Source organism: Rhinatrema bivittatum, chromosome 2, assembly GCF_901001135.1.
Source record: "Rhinatrema bivittatum chromosome 2, aRhiBiv1.1, whole genome shotgun sequence".
NCBI lineage: Eukaryota > Metazoa > Chordata > Amphibia > Gymnophiona > Rhinatrematidae > Rhinatrema > Rhinatrema bivittatum.
Genome location: NC_042616.1, coordinates 747693331 through 747714281, shown reverse-complemented (window position 1 = coordinate 747714281; position 20951 = coordinate 747693331).

The window sequence follows — 20951 nt, the reverse complement described above, 5'->3', positions numbered from 1 at the left end:
ATCACAGGATATTAAACAGCTAGTGGCTAAAGAGCATTTGTTAACTCTAGAAAGTAGCATCTAGCCTTCCAGTGAAAACCAACTGTAGCCCGAATAGCCAGCTCCTTTGAAAATGACATCAGACCTCCTTCAGGGATTTCCTCCTTTGTCTAGGGCTATATACCAATTTTGTTAGTGCTCTTTGCTGTTTATTTGGAGCCCTGGGGTGTTCTTATTTATTTATTTAAGCTTTTTATATACTGACAATCGTTGGGAACATCTTATCGGTTTACAGAGAAAATAATGCAGCAACAAGCTTTACATAGAACACTTAACAAGGATACTAATATTAGTGGAAATACAAAAACAGGAGGGGAGCTATAACGCATAAATTGATGATAATATGATGGTTGAAGAATATATGTACATAGGAAACAATGCACTAGAATAATGTTTACAAATGTAGGTGTGTGACTTTGGGATGTGACTTTGGGATGCCACTCTGGATGGTTTTTTGCTCTTTTTATGACACTTTGGAGTCCTTATAATACTCACTCAGTTGCTTTCTCTCTATATCACTGTCTTGCGGGGGGGGGGGGGGATTTCTGCCTTTGTTCCCCTTCATTGAATCTTGAACTTTCATGCCATACTTGGTGTCACTTTGCCATTCTTGTAAAGCCATCAGGGGTTCATGCCACTTTTGTTAGTGACCTTTTGCCCACTTTTGAAGCCTTGTGGTAATCTGGCAAGTCTTGCTACTGTTTTGATCCTCTGACAGTATCTTGGAGAACTCCTGCCACTGCTGGCACCAGTTTGCCCCATTGCGGATCTTTTGGTTCTTCATGTCACTTTTGATGCTATGCTTACATTGTCTTAATACATTGATATCTTCCTACCATTCTCATTAGAAATGGTTAGAATATCCCAATTTATGAGCCCAAAATAGGCTGCACTGCTTCCCCTATTGACTATAATAGATAAAGAATGAATGAATGAATAAAGCAAACAAATGGAGGTGCCCTGTGAAACAAATGAATCATCTGAAACATTTTTTTTCCTCTGCACATCCTTAAAAAATAGCTACAGTTCTTTAAGTCAGTTTTCCATCTATGGAGGTTTAAATAATTGCATGGAATGTGAAGCATAATGCATTCTCCATAATATAATGGCTTATGAATTTTGGAGGGCAAATAGCTTCAAATATTCAGGATTTGCCACATAGCAACTGACAAAAAACTTAAATATTCAGATAATGTGGTTTGAAAAATAAATATGAAACATGACTCAAAAATGATATTCAGAGAGCTTGTAGGAAGAAGAGCCCCAATGGATGCTCCATTAACACCTTCCCCCCTCCACCCCCCCCCCCCCCCCCCCCACCACCACAGACCTTCCCACATCTATTCAACCAAATAGATAGGCACTTGTTAATCACCCCCTAGTGTCATCAGACCCAAATATGTTTGCTTTTACTCCTACTCCAAACTGACATATTGTAAGTCATGAAGGACATCTATGAGCTCATAATTCTTCTTTAAAACCTTGTAAATCTTAGTTCTTGTTTGTTATAAATTGCTGTGATTTTTCATGTTTTCCATCCTGTTGTAATATCTGTAATGATATCTTTGCTATTGGTGTTTTCTTTCTAGTTGGACAGCATCAGATCTTGCAAGTTTCTTCTTTCCAATTTCAAAAGCAAAGCAAGAAGAAACTTTTTGTTCAGTTCTTATGTTTCATACACAATAACATGAAAATAGAATATATAACATTCCTACTGCAAAGCGTATGTTATGTGCGCCGGACGCGGAAGACCCGAGGATCAGCCCCCTCACCTCTTTCAAACAGGTCTATCCAGTAAAGTGCGGCCGCGTTTACCCCGCTCCTAACCCGCATTCTATTCACTTTCCGGCCATGTTAGCCCTTCCTGCAATCCTGAATCCCCTTTAACCTACTCCTACCGCGTCCTAAATCCCCGGGCAACCCCTTCCGCACGCGGCATGTATATTGCATGCAACAAGCGAATTAGCTATTCCCTAGCATCCCGTAACCCGCGCCCCGACTATCACTATTTTTCCCTGCCGTTTTGTCGCGCTTTTAACCTGCTAACTTACCTCCTACCCTTACCCCTGCGGTAGAGGCAGGGGTAAGGGTAGGTGGCAAGCTTTCCCCCAGCCCCCGCTCACCTGCCCCAGCTGCGATCATGGGTGCCGGTCTCCGGGGCAGCCCCAGTCCTATCCCCTCCTCCCGAAGCAAAAAAAAAAAAAAAAGAAGCGAAAAAAACGTTGCAGCCCCCTCCGATGTCCGGAGGGGGCTGCAAAAAGTAAGTCGCTTCTCCGCTTCGTACTGCCAGCCCCTTCTTCCCTCCTCCCCGAGCAAGGCTGCTTTCGTGCCCTGCTTCGGGAGGAGGGAAGAAGAGACACTGACAGTGTGCAGCAGCGAAGCAACTTACTTTTGCAGCCCCCTCCGGACATCGGACCTCTCCTTGCCTCCCGCTGTGCGACTTACTTTTTTTTTCAGCCCTCCGGCCATCAGCAGGAACGGATCATGGCTCCCCTGCCTCCCGGCGAAGATGGACGCCTGCTCGGGGGAAAGCGGCCCCTGTGCGTGCAATTGGCCGCTCAAGACGTGACATCACATGCCGTGACGCCAAACGTCGTGATGTCACGTCTTGAGCGGCCAATTGCACGCACAGGGGCCGCTTTCCCCCGTGCAGGCATCCATCTTCGCCGGGAGGCAGGGGAGCCACGATCCGTTCCTGCTGATGGCTGGAGGGCTGCAAAAAAAAGTAAGTCGCGCAGCGGGAGGCAGGAGAGGTCCGATGTCTGGAGGGAGCTGCAAAAAGTAAGTTGCTTCGCCGCTTCACACTGTCAGTGTCTCTTCTTCCCTCCTCCCGAAGCAGGGCGCGAAAAGCAGCCTTGCTCCGGGAGGAGGGAAGAAGAGACACTGACAGTGTGAAGCGGCGAAGCGACTTACTTTTTGCAGGCGTCCATCTTCGCGAGCAGCTGGAGGCAGGAGAGGTCGTCCGATGTCCGGAGGGGGCTGCAAAAAGTAAGTCGCTTCGCTGCTTCGTACTGCCAGTCCCTTCTCCCCTCCTCCCGGAGCAAGGCTGCTTTTCGCGCCCTGCTTCGGGAGGAGGGGAGGGGGGACTGGCAGTCCCGACTTCCTGGTATCTGTCATTTCAAATGACATTTGAAATGACAGATACCAGCGTGGCGTGAAGTGTTAGGCCCGCGCACCCAGGATACTGTATAGGTGCTCTATCCAGTAAAATGGGTTGCGCGGGCCTAACGCTTCACGGACCCTTCTTAGACGCGGTTTACATTTGCATGAAATTATAGTTCAGGATCGAGCGGTAGGTGAACTGCACTGTGCGTGCGGCAACCGCGGGTGCGCCGGGCACTAACGCAGCTCTTCCTACCGCTCGGTGCTGGATAGACCTGAAAGTGATCCAGCATCTGGTCCCTCATCTCTTGCGGCTGGGGGCCGCCGGCTCCGACCTTGGGCCGCCCCTGGGGCCTCCGGCTCTGCTGCAGTTCCTGATGTTCTGCGTCAGGCCTCTCCACGTGGCCCGCGGAGAGATGCCATTCCGACCAGTGCCGCGCCCCTCTCTAGGCGCTTGCACGCGCACAGTTAGTCCTTATATAGGGCCTGCGGCGGGAACCTGGCCGCGGTCCTGGATGATGATGTCAGCAGAACTCCGGTATATAAGCCTGGGCTCCACTCTCTCAAATGGCCTTTGCAACAGGTCCCTACACTTGTCGAGTACTCGTTGCCTCTTCAGTTCCTGGTTCCCGATTCCCGATCGCCCTCCTACGGGTAGTGTGAACCCCACCTCAGCCCAAGGGTCCACCTCTGGCGCAACAGCGTTCTTCGAAAAAACATGTTACTTGTATTGCCCACTTTTATCCCTTCACTCAAATTGCCAGCTCCTCCTCCTGCCCTGCTCATCACTCAACATTCTAGCAGACATGTTTCCCTCCACAGGGAACTTTATTCTTTACAAGAGAGGGGGTGAGGGACCAGGACTGGTAGTATGCTAAGGTGTTTAATCAGTAGTAATGTTCTCAGTAAAAAGAGGGTATCAGGTCAGGGTTAGAAGAAACTTGCCACTTTCACTACAGATGCAATGAGAAAAAGGAATTAAGTTCAAAAAGGTTTTTGGTTGGTGAAAAAAAAGTTCCAAGTCAGCTATCTGGCAATAAATCACCATGTTTTCTCTCTGAATCAGGAGCATCATAGATGTACTAGTAAAAACTGGCAACCAACATCTCTATTTACTTCGATGGAGTGGCAGTGGATTGCTTTATAGAGGTGTCTATGGACTTTTTAACAGTGCAGATTTAACAGTACTGTTCTATTAGTTGTTTTGATAGAGCTGCCATCTGTTCTGGAACTTGCCATATGTCCTGATTATGTAAGATTGCTTTGCAGCTTATATTTTAATCTCTGGACTATTTCAGAGTACAGTAGCTATAGCTGGAGGAATGTTTCAGCATGGTCAATCAAAATACTTCCTTAATATGTTAGAAGTAATTGCTATAAAGGCTAAAAGCACATTTTCCCTACTGACTTATACTGCCCTTCAGCTAGAGAAAGTTGTTTTTTATCTGAATATTTTCCATATGTGCTTGGGTTCTATAGAATGCCTACCTACAGTGTGTCCTATATCTAATGAAAAAATTAGTCATAAGTAGTTTCCATTCTTGAATATCAATCATTACTAAAGAAACTAATACATATTCAGCTCATGATTCATATATATTTATAAGGATAGTATAGTTTGCTTACAAATTTGGATCTAACCCATAGAGCCACTAAGCTGCAAAGTTTTATTGCAGAAAGTGGTCCCAGTATTGCAGGGGTGGGTGTTGCCTTGATAGTGAGGACCCCCCCCCAAAAAAAAAAAAAAAAAAACCTTTACAGCTGTATGGTATGTTCTTTGTTTCACAGTCAAATACCTTGAGGCAAAACATCATGCCTAGTGGCCCTTTAACATGATGGTGGGCCCACCTCTAGGGACAGCCAATGCCTTAAAGGGCTGCCAGACAAAAAAAAAAAAATAAATAAAAGTTATGCGCCCAAACAGGGAGGTTGAACAGGGTCAGAGTTGACCCTCGTCTTAACCTGGGGGTCACCATTCTAGGCATCCCTGACTCACCCAAATTAAAAAAATTAGTGCACATATTGCTCCATGATGGTGGTAACCCTGCCTCCCCCGCTCAACCTCCCCATTTTGACTTACAACTTTATTTGTTTTGGCCAGCCCTTTAAATGTGAGGCAGGAGTCTTGGGACCCACATTGCAAATTTAGAGTGCACATTTAGTGCATTTGAAATTGTTGCATTCGTCAGTCTTCGAAGGCTTCGCCCCGCCTACCTCTCTCTACTTGCAGCTCCTCCCACTCACCTTGGACTGATGGTCGCCGCGGCATCTGCTTGCCGTTCTCTCCGGCATCCCCGGACAGGCTTTGGTGCTGCCTCCCGCCATTTCTCCTTCAAGGTACCTCTAGGGCGCGCGCGCACATGCCATCCTTATCTTTAACTTCACGTTGGTGCGAACCTCAGGGGCATCCCCCTGTTCTGATGTCACGAATCCAGGGTATATCTGCCTACAGTATTTGCTAGCTCATTGAGTTAGCAACAGGATTCATACAAATGGGATTCGCTCTCCGTTCCTAAGCTACTCTGCCACTCCAGCTCTACCTGGAACTCTTACTACCCTTCGGGGTCACTAACGGGGTACCCACTCCTCGGAGGCCTCTCTGCTTCTTTCAGGTGCTATCAGGAAACCGGTACTTACTCCTCAAGGGCCCATGTTCCCTGTGTCGATGCCTGCTACTTCTACCCTTCTACTTGGAAGAACAAACTTACAGTCACCATCAGTAAGTACAGAAAACATCTCTCTCTACAGTACTGCTTCGCCGGAATCAGGTACTCGATCCTCGAGGGCCTGCTCTCTGCTCCGGTGCCAGACCTTCATCTAGTGGAATCTCTGCTACTGCTAGTGAGTACAACACCACTGAGTCTCTCTGCTCTAAGGGTTCAGGTACTCGCTCCTCGAGGGCCTGCTCTCCCTGACTCAGAGATCTCCTATTTCTACTTGAGACTCTGAATGCTAATCTTATTGCGTGCTCATAACTCTCAGCCTCTTTCCACTACAGCACTGCTCTACAGAGTATCTGCTGTTTCAGCGTTCTGTGAGAGATGCGCCCAGCCAGGCTATACAACCACTACTCACTACTGCCACCTCTGGTGGTTCCATAAACTGTTTAATAAAAGATTCAAATCTGTGTTTGTCTGTCCAGAGTTTAGCCTGACACTGTGGTCCCTCACGGGACTGCCCCCCATGGGCGTGGTCAGCTGCCACAGTGTCCAAGGATCCATCCAAACACCATTAACCATAACAGATTGCTAACTCCATGGAGCTGGCTCAGCTCAAAGCCTTGCAGGCCATTCCAGGCCTGGCTTTGCACATTGCTGAACAACAAGATGCATTGGAAAAATTGACTACTGTGTTTCATCAGCTGCACGCACAGAAGAATCAAGGTTCTATATCCAGTAATGAAGGTCAGTTACCTGAAGTAACTATAAAGACTATTGTGCCTCTTGCTGCTCCAGTACGTTTTTCTGGAGAGATTCAGAGAACTAGAGGCTTCTTAAACCAGTGTTGTATGCATTTTGCATTGCAACCTACTCATTTCCCCACAGCCTATGCCAAGACTACTTATATTCTATCCTACCTGGATGGAAGGGCTTTGACTTGGGCGTCTGCGCTATGGGAACGCAAAGACCCTATACTTCAGGATATTGACGGATTATGGACTTGTTTAAATCCGTTTTTGATGATCCTGCCCGGTATACTGTTGCTGGTTCTATATTAGTGGACCTGAAGCAAGGCAACCGACCTCTGGCTGATTTCGCTATAGAGTTAAAGACTCTTGCGACTGAATTACATTGGGACCCTAGATGCCTAAAAACTCTCTTCTTCAAAGGTTTGGATTCCCGCTTGAAGGACAAGCTGTCTGCTTGCGAAACACCTGATTTGCTGGATGAGCTAGTGGCCTTAGCTACTAGAATTGATCACCGGCTTCGTGATAAAGTGCAAGAGCTCAAGCCTTGTAAAGGACCTGTTCAGAAGGAAGTTCATGCTAAGCCTGCACTCAGGATGATTCCTTTGACTCCCACTGCCAGTGGGGAAGAACCGATGCAACTTGGTCACAGTCACCTGACATCCAAAGAGAGAAGACTTCGGAAGAAGAATGGATTGTGCATGTACTGTGGACAAGCTGGTCATGCAGTCCAAACATGCCCGATATGTCCAGGAAATGGACGGGCCTAAGTCCTGTGGGAGGACTCTTCTTAGGCTTCACTACGACCTCTCCTCCGCTCTCTCTCCCTGTCTCTCTGATCTGCGGACCTTTGGAGTTTCAGACTCTTGCCCTGGTGGACTCGGGCAGGAGGTAATTTTATTCTTCAACGTCTAGTGGAACACTTGAGGATTCCCCTCACCACTATGAAGACTCCACTACTCTTATCATCTATACATGGAGAGCCTTTACCAGGTGTTGTTACCTGTTGTACCAAACTGGTATCCCTCCGCACCGGAGCTCTCCACACCAAACTAATTTCCTTCTTTGTGTTGGAGAATGCCATGCACCCGATCGTTCTGGGGTTACCATGTTTGCAGCTGCATATGCCGCAATTCAATTGGGCCATGTTGGAACTCTCCCATTGGGGCCCAGAATGCCATGGCAAATGCCTAAAGGAGGTTACTCCTATTCTCTGTATCCCTACAACTCCAGTGATGCCAGGTCTGCCGCCTCAGTATGCATTATTTCATGATGTTTTCTCCAAGGAAGCTGCTGACATCCTTCCGCCACATAGAACTTATGACTGCGCCATAAGACTGAAACCCAATGCTGAACCTCCTAAAGGATGTGTCTATCCCTTGTCGGTGGTGGTGAACAAAGCCATGTCAGAGTACATTGAGGAAAATTTGCAAAAGGGTTTCATTAGACCATCTAAGACTCCTGCGGGCGCAGGCTTCTACTTCATGGGAAGAAGGACAGCACACTGCTTCCTTGTATCGATTATCGAGGTCTGAACGAGATCACAATTAAAGACTGATACCCCTTACCTCCGATCTCAGAGCTTTTCGATCGACTTCAAGGAGCCAAGATATTCTCAAAACGTGACCTGAAGGGAGCCTATAACTTGATTCACATTTGCGAAGGCGACGAGTGGAAAACAGCTTTCAACACTCGAGATGGCCATTTCGAATATTTGGTGATGCCTTTCAGCCTGTGCAACGCCCCCGCCGTGTTTCAGAACATGATGAACAACATTCTGCGGGACCTTCTGTACAAATGTGTCATTGTCTACCTAGATGACATCTTGATCTTTTTGTCAATCTCGCCCCCTGGGAAACAACTCACACCCCAAGAGTAGTTGCTAAACTGGCCGTTTAATGTAAGGGGTGGTTGTTAGCTGTGGGCAACAAGGTTTACAAGAAGATAAGAATTATTTCATAGGAAAAAACCCACTTAGACTCAAACTGATAGTTTTGTTAGAGCTAATAACTTCTTTATAAAAAAAACTTTTAGTTTGATACATAACTTTCTGAAGATATCTCAAATACAACAGATTCAACAACATGTCAGAAAAATATAAATACAACAAAATTTGCTTCCTTTATCCTTTCAATTATGTATCCTTCCTTTTCATTTTTATAAATTTCTCAGTCTTTACACATAACCTCTACCATGCTTTTTGGTCCATTCTCCTTTTCTTTTCCTACAAATAATTTTTTTTTTTTATATTGTCTTTGGTTGAGTGAGCTCACCAATTGAAGACCGGTGGGGCCCTTTCTTTCAGGTTGCACTTCTTCTTTTCAAAGAGTCCAGTTTTCTCCACTGCAGGTTCCTCAGGCACCTACTACCTATCTAAAAAAACTAATTGAAAGAAACTATGTATTCTATTTTTTTAACACTATCTAACTAATGCAAATAAATGAATAATTATAATTCCTCTAACTAAACCCTTAACCAGACAGTCTTAAAAAATATATATTCAAATAGATGAAAGGGTTCTTTATGCATCAGCATAGAATATAGATACTAACTCTCTTTGGAAAGTAAAAATGAAAAGGCTTAATTATAGGCACTTAGGCAAATAAACATAGTGATTTTTATTTCTTTTTATTTGTGCCTCAGCTTTCACAATATTTCTTAAAGCTTAAGAAATACCTTTTAAAATAAATATAGAATCCTCAGACTCCTAAATGATTCCTTTACTTTCAGACAGTTACAGTAACTTAACAGAGGTCCTGCTTTCCTAGCAGCCAGGTTTAAGCTCAACCTGCTTCAGAGAGGATATTAATTAGCCCACTGTCAGTTCAAAACCAACAAACTTCTTACAAAAGTTTCTTAGGGCTAAAGAAATTCCTTTTAAATCAATATAGGATCCTTAGATTCCTAAATGATTCCTTTTAAATTCAGACAGTAACAACATCTTAACAGTGGTCTGGCTTCTTAGCAGCCAGGGTTAAGTTCAACCAGTTCAGATAGGAGGCTTGTTACAATAACTAGCCACTGTCAGCTTAAAACTAACAAAACTTCAACAAAATTCTTTTCCTTTCCTTTTCTTTTAAGAGTCCCTATCACAATCACAAGCTAGAGCCAAACTCCCGCGGGGCTCTCTAAGTTAATTAAGACTCTCATTCATACACTCACCCCCTTACACTCTCAGACTGTCATAAAAAGCTCAAAAAAATGCCTTTGAGAGAGAGGATCTTCTTATACACAACCTTCCTCTCTCAAGGCTACCCACCCACTCACTGTTTAACTGTCACACTTGGAATGCTGACAGCAGCCATCCCAAGCTCAGTGACCCTGTGACAGCCACAGCCATATAGAACCTTCATTCAGACACACCTAAACTTGCCCTTTTTATACCCCTTACCTCTTTTTAGAACTTTTTCTTTTTTTTATTTTAACCCTTATGGGTTACATTTTCACAAGATATGCCTACTCATCTAGCAGATGTCAAACAAGTATTACTGAGACTTCGAGAACACCGTCTCTATGCCAAATTGTCAAAATGCGAGTTTCACAAAGAATCTGTGCCTTTTCTTGGATACATCGTATGAAAACAAAGCTTCCAGATGAATCCTCAAAAATTGGAGAGTATCAAGAATTGGTCTCAACCTACCAGTCTGAAGGCCTTGAGATGATTTTTGGGGTTTACAAACTACTATAGAAGTTTCATAAAGAACTATTCTTCTTTGACAGTGCCCTTAACTGCTATGACACAGAAAGGGGCTAATGTTTCAAAATGGTCTGCGGAGGCCATTTCCGCGTTCGAGAAATTAAAGACTGCCTTTTCCACTGAGCCATGTCTGCGTCACCCGGACCCCAACAGACCCTTCATCTGGAGGTTGATGCTTCAGATGTTGGAGTAGGGGCCGTGTTGAGCCAAACTGGAGATTCATCCTTACATCCCTACTCCTTTTTCTCGCGGCACTTTTCTCCTGCAGAGAAGAACTATGGGATCGGAGATAAAGAGCTCCTGGCTATTAAAATGGCATTCGAGGAATGGCGACCTTGGCTCGAAGGCACCCAACATCAAATTACCATATTCCTGGACCATAAGAATCTAGAGTATCTCCATCATGCGCAACGTCTTAACCACAGATAAGCCAGATGGTCCTTGTTTTTTAATCGCTTTGACTTCGTGCTCAAATACCATCCCGGAGACAAGAATACCAGAGCAGATGCCCTGTCTCACTCTTTCCTCTCTGAGGATGTTCCTGAAGAACCTCAGCATATCATCGACCCGAAGTAAGTCATCTTGGTGGCTACTCACTCCGTGCCTGCCGGTAAAACGATTGTACCGAAGAACATCAGAAAGAAACTTTTACACTGGAATAATGATTCTAAGCTGGCTGGCCATCCTGGTCAACGCTGTACCCTGCTGAAATTACTAGGGATGTGCAGCAGGGACGGATTCGTCCCATTCAGTATTCGTATTTGTCAGGACCCAAATCCGTTGCATCAGTTCTCGGGGGACCACGATCCATTCATTAGTTATATATGTATTCGTTTCCCAAAAAAAACCCCATCCCAACCCTTTAAATTTAATTAACTACACAAGATGGCGCTGGCCATACATTGCTCCTACCATGTGACAGGGGCCGACCAATGGCACCAGTAGCCCCTGTGACATAGTAAGGGAAAAGGCTATCGGTGTCATTTTGAATACCAGCAGCCGATGGCCCGAGTGCAGGAGATTGCTCCAGGATCCCCGCTGGACCACCAGGGACTTTTGGCAAGTCTTGGGGGGGTCAGGAGGGTGGGGGTTTATTTGTTAGTGATACGTTGTATTCATGGGGGTTCGCCATACATTTTGTGACCCCTACAAATACAACAAATATGGCATATACGTTGCGGATTGCCAATACATTGCAAGCAAATTCACAACCCTAGAAATTACAGAAGTACTATTGGTGGCCTAACATCAAGGAAGACACGTACTCCTATGTAGCGTCATTCTCCAGCTTTGCCAAACATAAGCCTACTTCTGGTCAGCCTTGGGGATTGCTGCAACCGCTGCCAGTTCCAGAGGAGCCATGGACTCACATCGCTACAGACTTTGTAGTTGATTTGCCTCTTTCTGGAGGAATGAATACTATCTGGGTGATGGTTGACCGTTTCAGTAAAATGGCCCATTTCGTGGTGCTGCCTGGCTTACCTTCAGCCTTGAAGCTCGCTAAGCTCTTCATCATTCACATCTTTCACCTACATGGCCTACCGAAGCACATTGTCTCTGACAGAGGATTACAATTCATGGCAAAATTCTGGAAGGCTTTGTGCAAGCTATTTGACATCTCTCTGGATTATATCTCTGCCTTTCATCCCCAATCTAATGGCCAAACTGAGAGGATGAATAGGACCCTAAAACAGTTCTTTCATGCCTATGTGAGTTGCCATCAGAATAACTGGGCCGAACTGTTGCCATGGGCAGAATTCGCCATTAATTCACATCCAGCGTCATCCACTGGATCAACACCATTCAAAGTGGTTTATGGATGACTACCTTCACCGCCACTTCTGCTGACTCTCTCAGTGTCGTCCTCAGCAGCTCAATCCACTGCTGATGATATCCATCAATTATAGATTCAGACTAAAGATATGCTAATGAAAGCGGGTGAACGAGAAAAGAAATCATTCGACGCTCATCATTCTAAAGCGCCTGTATTTCTACCTGGTGACAAAGTCAGGTTGTCAACTAAGCACTTGAGACTAAAGTTACCTTCTACTCGATTTGCTCCACGCTAAGTTGGACTGTTTCCAATTCTCTAATGTCTTGGCAACATTACATACAGTCTGAAGCTACTGCCTGGATTGAAAATCCACAACACATTCCACGTTTCTCTTTTGAAACCACTCATTCTCAGTAAGTTCTCATCCAAGTCTCCAGAACCAACTTCTATTACCACAGAAGAAGATCTTGAATATAATGTGGAAGCTATGCTGGATGTAAGAAGACATGGCAAAACTTGGGTATACCTTCTGTCTTGGGAAGGTTACGGCCCTGAAGAAAATTCTTGGGATCCGATGGCAAATATCCTGGACAAAGAGATGCTTCTTCAGTTTCATCAGATGCATCCACTCAAACCAAACCCTGGTAAAAGGGCCGGAGGCTGTCCTTTGAAGGGGGTACTGTTGCATCCGTAGGTTTCCACGGCTTCACCCCGCCTACCTCTCTCGACTTACGGCTCCTCCGGCTCACCTTGGACTGATGGCCGCCTCGGCTTCTGCTTGCTGTTCTCTCCGGCGTCCCCAGACTAGCTTTGGTGCTGCCTCCCGCCATTCTCCTTCAAGGTACCTCTAGGGTGCGTGCGCGCATGTCACCCTCATCTTTAACTTCACATTGGCGCGAACTTCAGGGGCGTCCTCCTATTCTGACGTCACGACTCCAGGGTATATCTACCTACGGTATTTGCTAGCTCATTGAGTTAGCAACAGGATTCATACGGATGGCATTCTCTCTCCATTCCTAAGCTACTCTGCCACTCCAGCTCTACCTGGACCTCTTGCTACCCTTCAGGGTCACTAATGGGGTGACCGCTCCTCGGGGGCCTCTCTGGTTCTTTCAGGTGCCATCAGGAAACCGGTACTCGCTCCTCAAGGGCCCATGTTCCCTGTGTCGCTGCCTGCTACTTCTACCATTCTACTTGGAAGAACTAACTTACAGTCACCATCAGTGAGTACAGAAAACATCTCTCTCTACAGTACTGCTTCGCCGGAATCAGGTACTCGCTCCTCGAGGGCGTGCTCTCTGCTCCGGTGCCAGACCTCTCGTCTAGTGGAATCTCTGCTACTGCTAGTGAGTACAACACCACTGAGTCTCTCTGCTCTAAGGGATCAGGTACTCGCTCCTCAAGGGCCTGCTCTCCCTGTCTCGGAGCTCTCCTATTTCTACTTGGGACACTGAATGCTAATCTTATTGTGTGCTCATAACTCTCAGCCTCTTTCTACTACAGCACTGCTCTACAGTGTTCTGTGAGAGATGCCCCTAGCCGGGCTCTACAACCACTACTCACTACTGCCACCTCTGGTGGTTCCATAAACTGTTTAATAAAAGATTCAAATCTGTGTTTGTCTGTCCAGAGTTTAGCCTGACACTGTGGTCCCTCATGGGATTGCCACCTGTGGGCGTGGTCAGCTGCCACAGTGTCCAAGGATCCACCCAAACACCATCAACCATAACAGAAATAGGTGTTGTTGTTTTGTCATGTTTGGCCATGATAAAATATTTGCATCGGATTGCCTATTCATGTCCTTCTTTGCATGCATTTGCATTCTTAATGCATACTAATTGCATTCAAAGAAGGTTATTATAATAGGGGAGGCAAGAAGGGTGAGAAGATGCAAAATATCACATATATTTCCTGATATTGCTGCAATATACACTAGGGATGTGAATCGTGTCCTCGATCGTCTTAACGATCGATTTCGGCTGGGAGGGGGAGGGAATCGTATTGTTGCCGTTTGGGGGGGTAAAATATTGTGAAAAATCGTGAAAAATCGTGAAAAATCTAAAAATCTAAAAATCGCAAAACCGGCACATTAAAACCCCCTAAAACCCACCCCCGACCCTTTAAATTAAATCCCCCACCCTCCCGAACCCCCCCCAAATGAGTTAAATAACCTGCGGGTCCAGCGGCGGTCCGGAACGGCAGCGGTCCGGAATGGGCTCCTGCTCCTGAATCTTGTTGTCTTCAGCCGGCGCCATTTTCCAAAATGGCGCCGAAAAATGGCGGCGGCCATAGACGAACACGATTGGACGGCAGGAGGTCCTTCCGGACCCCCGCTGGACTTTTGGCAAGTCTCGTGGGGGTCAGGAGGCCCCCCACAAGCTGGCCAAAAGTTCCTGGAGGTCCAGAGGGGGTCAGGGAGCGATTTCCCGCCGCGAATCGTTTTCGTACGGAAAATGGCGCCGGCAGGAGATCGACTGCAGGAGGTCGTTCAGCGAGGGTTCCGGCGCCTCGCTGAACGACCTCCTGCAGTCGATCTCCTGCCGGTGCCATTTTCCGTACGAAAACGATTCGCGGCGGGAAATCGCTCCCTGACCCCCGCTGGACCTCCAGGAACTTTTGGCCAGCTTGTGGGGGGCCTCCTGACCCCCACGAGACTTGCCAAAAGTCCAGCGGGGGTCCGGAAGGACCTCCTGCCGTCCAATCGTGTTCGTCTATGGCCGCCGCCATTTTTCGGCGCCATTTTGGAAAATGGCGCCGGCTGAAGACAACAAGATTCAGGAGCAGGAGCCCGTTCCGGACCGCTGCCGTTCCGGACCGCCGCTGGACCCGCAGGTTATTTAAGTCATTTGGGGGGGGTTCGGGAGGGTGGGGGATTTAATTTAAAGGGTCGGGGGTGGGTTTTAGGGGGTTTTAGTGTGCCGGCTCACGATTCTAACGATTTATAACGATAAATCGTTAGAATCTCTATTGTATTGTGTTCCATAACGGTTTAAGACGATATTAAAATTATCGGACGATAATTTTAATCGTCCTAAAACGATTCACATCCCTAATATACACTGTTTTACGCATGTTAGATCACTACTGTGGCTTGATGCATCTTCCAGTAAGTATGGTGCCATAGGAAATCTTACTTTTAGGGTGAAAATTGATATTTACCAGGTCTAATAGTAGACTTTTTCTATTATCAAGATTTAATGGGACCTATCAAAAATAGTTTCAGGTGTTTGGATTATTCCAGAGTTGTTGTTCTGTACAAATTTGCTAAAGTGTGCCAAATAACAGTATGCTATGTGCTACATAATCTGGCAATGCATCAGGCCATGCCATCTGTTCAGGAAATTCCTCTCCTACCTGATCCTCCAATATCAAAATCATTTCCAGATAACAATACAGAGGAAAGAAGATAAGATTAAGCTACTTAGAAATATTTATACTTATAAATATTTTTGTTTTCTTCGGTTAATGACATGAAAACATTGTATAGTATGTAAGCCCTCTTTGGGTACAATAAGGAAAAAGTGCCTATTATAATTTTTCATGGATGTACCAATTTCACTTGGTTTTCTTTTTGCCATCATCCATTAATTTTTATCTAATTTCTCCAGTTAAAATTAATTGTATTGTAAAGGCTACAAATGATGTGATGACTATGAAAGAATTAGAGGTGAGAGCGTTGAGACAATCTTAGAACACAACATTCTCTGGTCTTATGGATGACAATTTTCAAAGGCATTTCAGTGGTTAGAGCAGTGTTTTACTCACAGAGATTGCATTTTATAAAATTGCCCACCCAATATGTAGGTAAACGTATGTTTATACCAGCTATTTGCAATTAAATTTATCTGGACTGAGCAGATACATTCCTGGGGATAGAGTTGGGGAAGATATATGGATTTATGTGCATACTTTTGAAAATGTACATAAGACCATGTAAATTTTTCCCAAAATTTTCTGTGCACATAATAGCTGGTGTAATTGTCTTTGAGTAAATTTGGTGGGACAATTTTCAAGGAGGATTTTTATGTATATTTGCTGTCTAATTTAGGAAGTCTGTCTAAAGTTACCCCCTCAGGGCCTGATTTTCAAGCCCAGTTTTAAGCACATTAGTTGAAAATAAACCTGCAGTATATGTGTAAATGTTCATGTAAAATATAATTTTGCATGTACTTTTACCCACACTACAAGTAGGCACTTCCAGGGGATGGAGTTGGGGCAGGGGAAGGATTTACATTCATGAATTTGAGTTTCAAAAGCAGGGAATAACTTCTGTGTATAACTTTGCGTGTTGAATGCCAGAATCTGCAATGTTTCAGAGCAGACTTAAGTGCATAGATCTGCTTTGAATATTTATTCTAAAGTCTGCAGGTACAAAATACCAGCAGACTTTAGCCCTATGTGGGCTGTTTAAAAATTATACTCCCTGAGGACAATTTTCATAAGCCATTTACCTGGGTAAATACCAATTTGTTTGAAAATTACCCACTTCTTACCCAGCAAAAAGAATGTGAGTTGTTCTGCTGAATTCGTAATTTTAGCTGCATTAGCAGAATGTATTCCTGGGAATGTACATTTAGGTCAGGGAAGGAAAATAATGCACATAGAGTGCATTTCTAAATCTACAAACACTATTTTCCATGGGATGAGTATCTGCTCAAACAGTAGGTGCAAAGATTTGCAACTTTGTCATTAGGGCAATTTTCAAAGTGAAAGTGCATGCGTGCTTTCCCCTTAAAAATGGTATAAAGACTACAGATAAAATCTACCCATGTGATGTGGGTGCACAGAACCCCTATTGCAGACGTAACTGATAATAAAGAGTGATGAAAATGCATTGGAACATTTTTTGACATGTCACGTCATTATTCTTGTTCTCGTAATTTTTTTTTATTTTTGATGAGAAGTAGCTTTATAAATTTTAACAAGTATTCTATAGCATTTATGCTTCAGTTTGTGCATTGTTTTTGCTGGACAGGCAGATGCCGCAGAAGGGGAGATGCTAGATAGAAATGCTGTGTATGCTGAAAAGTTACTAGGTCATACAGTTAGGTTTAGAAACACACCAAATGTTACGCTCCCTGTCTGCACCCGGCCTGCACATGGGCCTGCTCACCTTGCTAGCTCCTCTGCAGGTCATGGGTCGGCCTCCCCAACAGCAGCCACGAGCTCCTTCAGGCCTCGGTGTCCCGCAGCAGCGGTCGCCAGGCCTTCCACAGCACACCAGGCCTCATGCCGGAGTTCGGCATTTCCAGTGGCATTGGCCACATCCCTACGCACACACGCACACGGACCGCCCGGATTCTTGTAGGGTCAGGGGCGGGTCCTAGCTCTGTGGCGCGCCCTGATTGAACGTTTAATATAAGGAAGTCCCTGCCTGCACTTCCTTGCCTTGACAATCAGGTCGGCACTGCATGTGTACTAGTTTGCCTCCGCGTTCACAGTCTTGTTCCAGTCTTGTTCCAGCCTTGTTCCACTGTCCTACTGTTCCAGCGTCCTACTGTTCAAGCCTTGTCCAGTGTCCTTCTGTTCCAGCGTCTGTCTGTCCTGTCTCCCCAGTAGTACCCTCGGACTGTCTCTCTAGTACTGACCTCGGCCTGCTCCTTGACCATTCTGTCCGCTGCCTGGATTGTGACCTCATCTGACCTCCAGAACCTGACCCCCGCCTCGTTGACTACTCCTCGGACTGATCTTTGGATTCTGACCTCGGATGCCATTGACCATGTCTCCTGATTCTGGCTCTGTTAAGAACATAAGAATATAAGAACATGCCATACTGGGTCAGACCAAGAGTCCATCAAGCCCAGCATCCTGTTTCCAACAGTGGCCAATCCAGGCCAGAAGAACCTGGTAAGTACTCAAAAACTAAGTCTATTCCATGTTACCATTGCTAGTAATAGCAGTGGCTATTTTCTAAGTCAACTTAATTAATAGCAGTTAATGGACTTCTCCTCCAAGAACTTATCCAATCCTTTTTTAAACACAGCTATACTAACTGCACTAACCACATCCTCTGGCAACAAATTTCAGAGTTTAAATGTGTGTTGAGTAAAAAATAACTTTCTCCGATTAGTTTTAAATGTGCCACATGATAACTTCATGGAGTGCCCCCTAGTCTTCTATTATCCAAAAAGGTAAATAACCAATTCACATCTACCCGTTCTAGACCTCTCATGATTTTAAACACCTCTATCATATCCCCCCTCAGCCATCTCTTCTCCAAGCTGAAAAGTCCTATCCTCTTTAGTCTTTCCTCATGGGGGAGCTGTTCCATTCCCCTTATTATTTTGGTAGCCCTTCTCTGTACCTTCTCCAATCGCAATTATATCTTTTTTGAGATGCGGCGACCAAAATTGTACACAGTATTCAAGGTGCGGTCTCACCATGGAGCGATACAGAGGCACTATGACATTTTCAGTTTTATTCACCATTCTCTTTCTAATAATTCCCAACATTCTGTTTGCTTTTTTGACTGCCGCAGCACACCAAACTGACAATTTCAATGTGTTATCCACTATGACGCCTAGATCTCTTTCTTGGGTAGTAGCACCTAATATGGAACCTAACATTGTGTAACTATAGCATGGGTTATTTTTTCTTATATGCATCACCTTGCACTTATCCACATTACATTTCATCTGCCATTTTGATGCCCAATTTTCCAGTCTCACAAGGTCTTCCTGCAATTTATCACAATCTGCTTGTGAGTTAACTACTCTGAACAATTTTGTATCATCTGCAAATTTGATTATCTCACTCGTCATATTTCTTTCCAGATAATTTATAAATATATTAAAAAGTAAGGGTCCCAAAACAGATCCCTGAGGCACTCCACAGTTTACCCTTTTCTTTTGAGAAAATTGTCCATTCAATCCTACTCTCTGTTTCTTGTCTTTTAGCCAGTTTGCAATCCACGAAAGAACATCACCACCTATCCCATGACTTTTTACTTTTCCTAGAAGCCTCTCATGAGGAACTTTGTCTAACGCCTTCTGAAAATCCAAGTATACTACATCTACCGGTTCACCTGTGTCCACATGTTTATTAACTCCTTCAAAAAAGTGAAGCAGATTTGTGAGGCAAGACTTGCCTTGGGTAAAGCCATGCTGACTTTGTTCCATTAAACCATGTCTTTCTATATGTTCTGTGATTTTGATGCTTAGAACACTTTCCACTATTTTTCCTGGCACTGAAGTCAGGCTAACTGGTCTGTAGTTTCCCGGATCTCCCCTGGAGCCCTTTTTAAATATTGGGGTTACATTTGCTATCCTCCAGTCTTCAGGTACAATGGATGATTTTAATGATAGGTTACAAATTTTTACTAATAGGTCTGAAATTTCATTTTTTAGTTCCTTCAGAACTTTGGGGTGTATACCATCCGGTCCAGGTGATTTACTACTCTTCAGTTTGTCAATCAGGTCTACCACATCTTCTAGGTTCACCGTGATTTGATTCAGTCCATCTAAATCATTACCCATGAAAACCTTTTCCAGTAGAGGTACCTCCCCAACATCCTCTTCAGTAAACACCGAAACAAAGAAATCATTTAATCTTTCCGTGATGGCCTTATCTTCTCTAAGTACCCCTTTAACCCCTCGATCATCTAATGGTCCAACTGACTCCCTCACAGGCTTCATGCTTTGGATATATTTAAAAAAGTTTTTACTGTGAGTTTTTGCCTCTACGGCCAGCTTATTTTCAAATTCTCTTTTAGCCTGTCTTACATTTAACTTGCTAACGTTTATGCATCATCCTATTTTCTTCTGTTGGATCCTTCTTCCAATTTTTGAATGAATATCTTTTGGCTAAAATAGCTTCTGTCACCTCCCCTTTTAACCATGCCGGTAATCGTTTTGCCTTCTTTCCACCTTTCTTAATGCATGGAATACATCTGGACTGTGCTTCTAGAATGGTATTTTTTAACAATGACCATGCTTCTTGCACATTTTTTACTTTTGTAGCTGCTCCTTTCTGTATTTTTCTAACAATTTTTCTCATTATATCAAAGTTTCCCTTTTGAAACTTTAGTGTGAGAGCCGTGGATTTGCATACTGTTCCTCTTCTAGTCATTAATTCAAATTTGATCATATTATGATCACTGTTGCCAAGTGGCCCCACCACCGTTACCTCTCTCACCAAGTCCTGTACTCCACTGAGAATTAGATCCTGTTCCTTGCCTTGTCATCGCCTACGCTGTTCTGGTCTTCCTTGCTCCACAAGACTTACAGCCTAGAGTCTGACCGTGCTCCCTTGTTGTTCATGGGCACGCTTTTCTGTTACCTCTCCGGGAGACCCTGCGAGGCCCACCTAAGTCCAAGCGGCCCAGGTCTCTATGGGCTGCACCCAGGGGGACCGCGGGCTTCCAGTGGTGAAGCTCATCCTAGCCTCTGTCTCCTCCTGTGCTCCACCCAGTGGGGATAGGTGCTTTTTGGTCCCTAACAGGGAGCCATTCTCCACTGCTCCTGGACAAGGGTCCACCTCCAAGCGCAACACCAAGGTCATGCTGGCACTGTAGCTAGTCGCAGGCACATAGATAGCATTTGCATACAAAGCAAGTGTGAATTTACATGCAGACTGAGAATGAATTTACATACAGCCATTTAGATTAATTGTTTATAGTAAAAAGCTAATCATAGAAATATTTTGACAATTGTGTAATCTAGCTTAGGGGTTGGAAATGTAAAACTATAAATCCAATATAATGACTTATCAGTAAAATCAAGAGAGAGAGTTTAATTCTATGTGCTTTGCATGGCACTCTGTCTCTCTCCATATTATATTATTTGCAGCATTTAATAAAAAAATAAGTTTTTTCTCCACAGCTGTTGGCTCTAAGTATTTATTTATTTATTTATTTACAGCACATGGACTTTGCAGCAAAGGAGGCAGTTTCAAATTGTTCTCTAAAGCACCTCCATTATGCTCCAGGGAGCAGT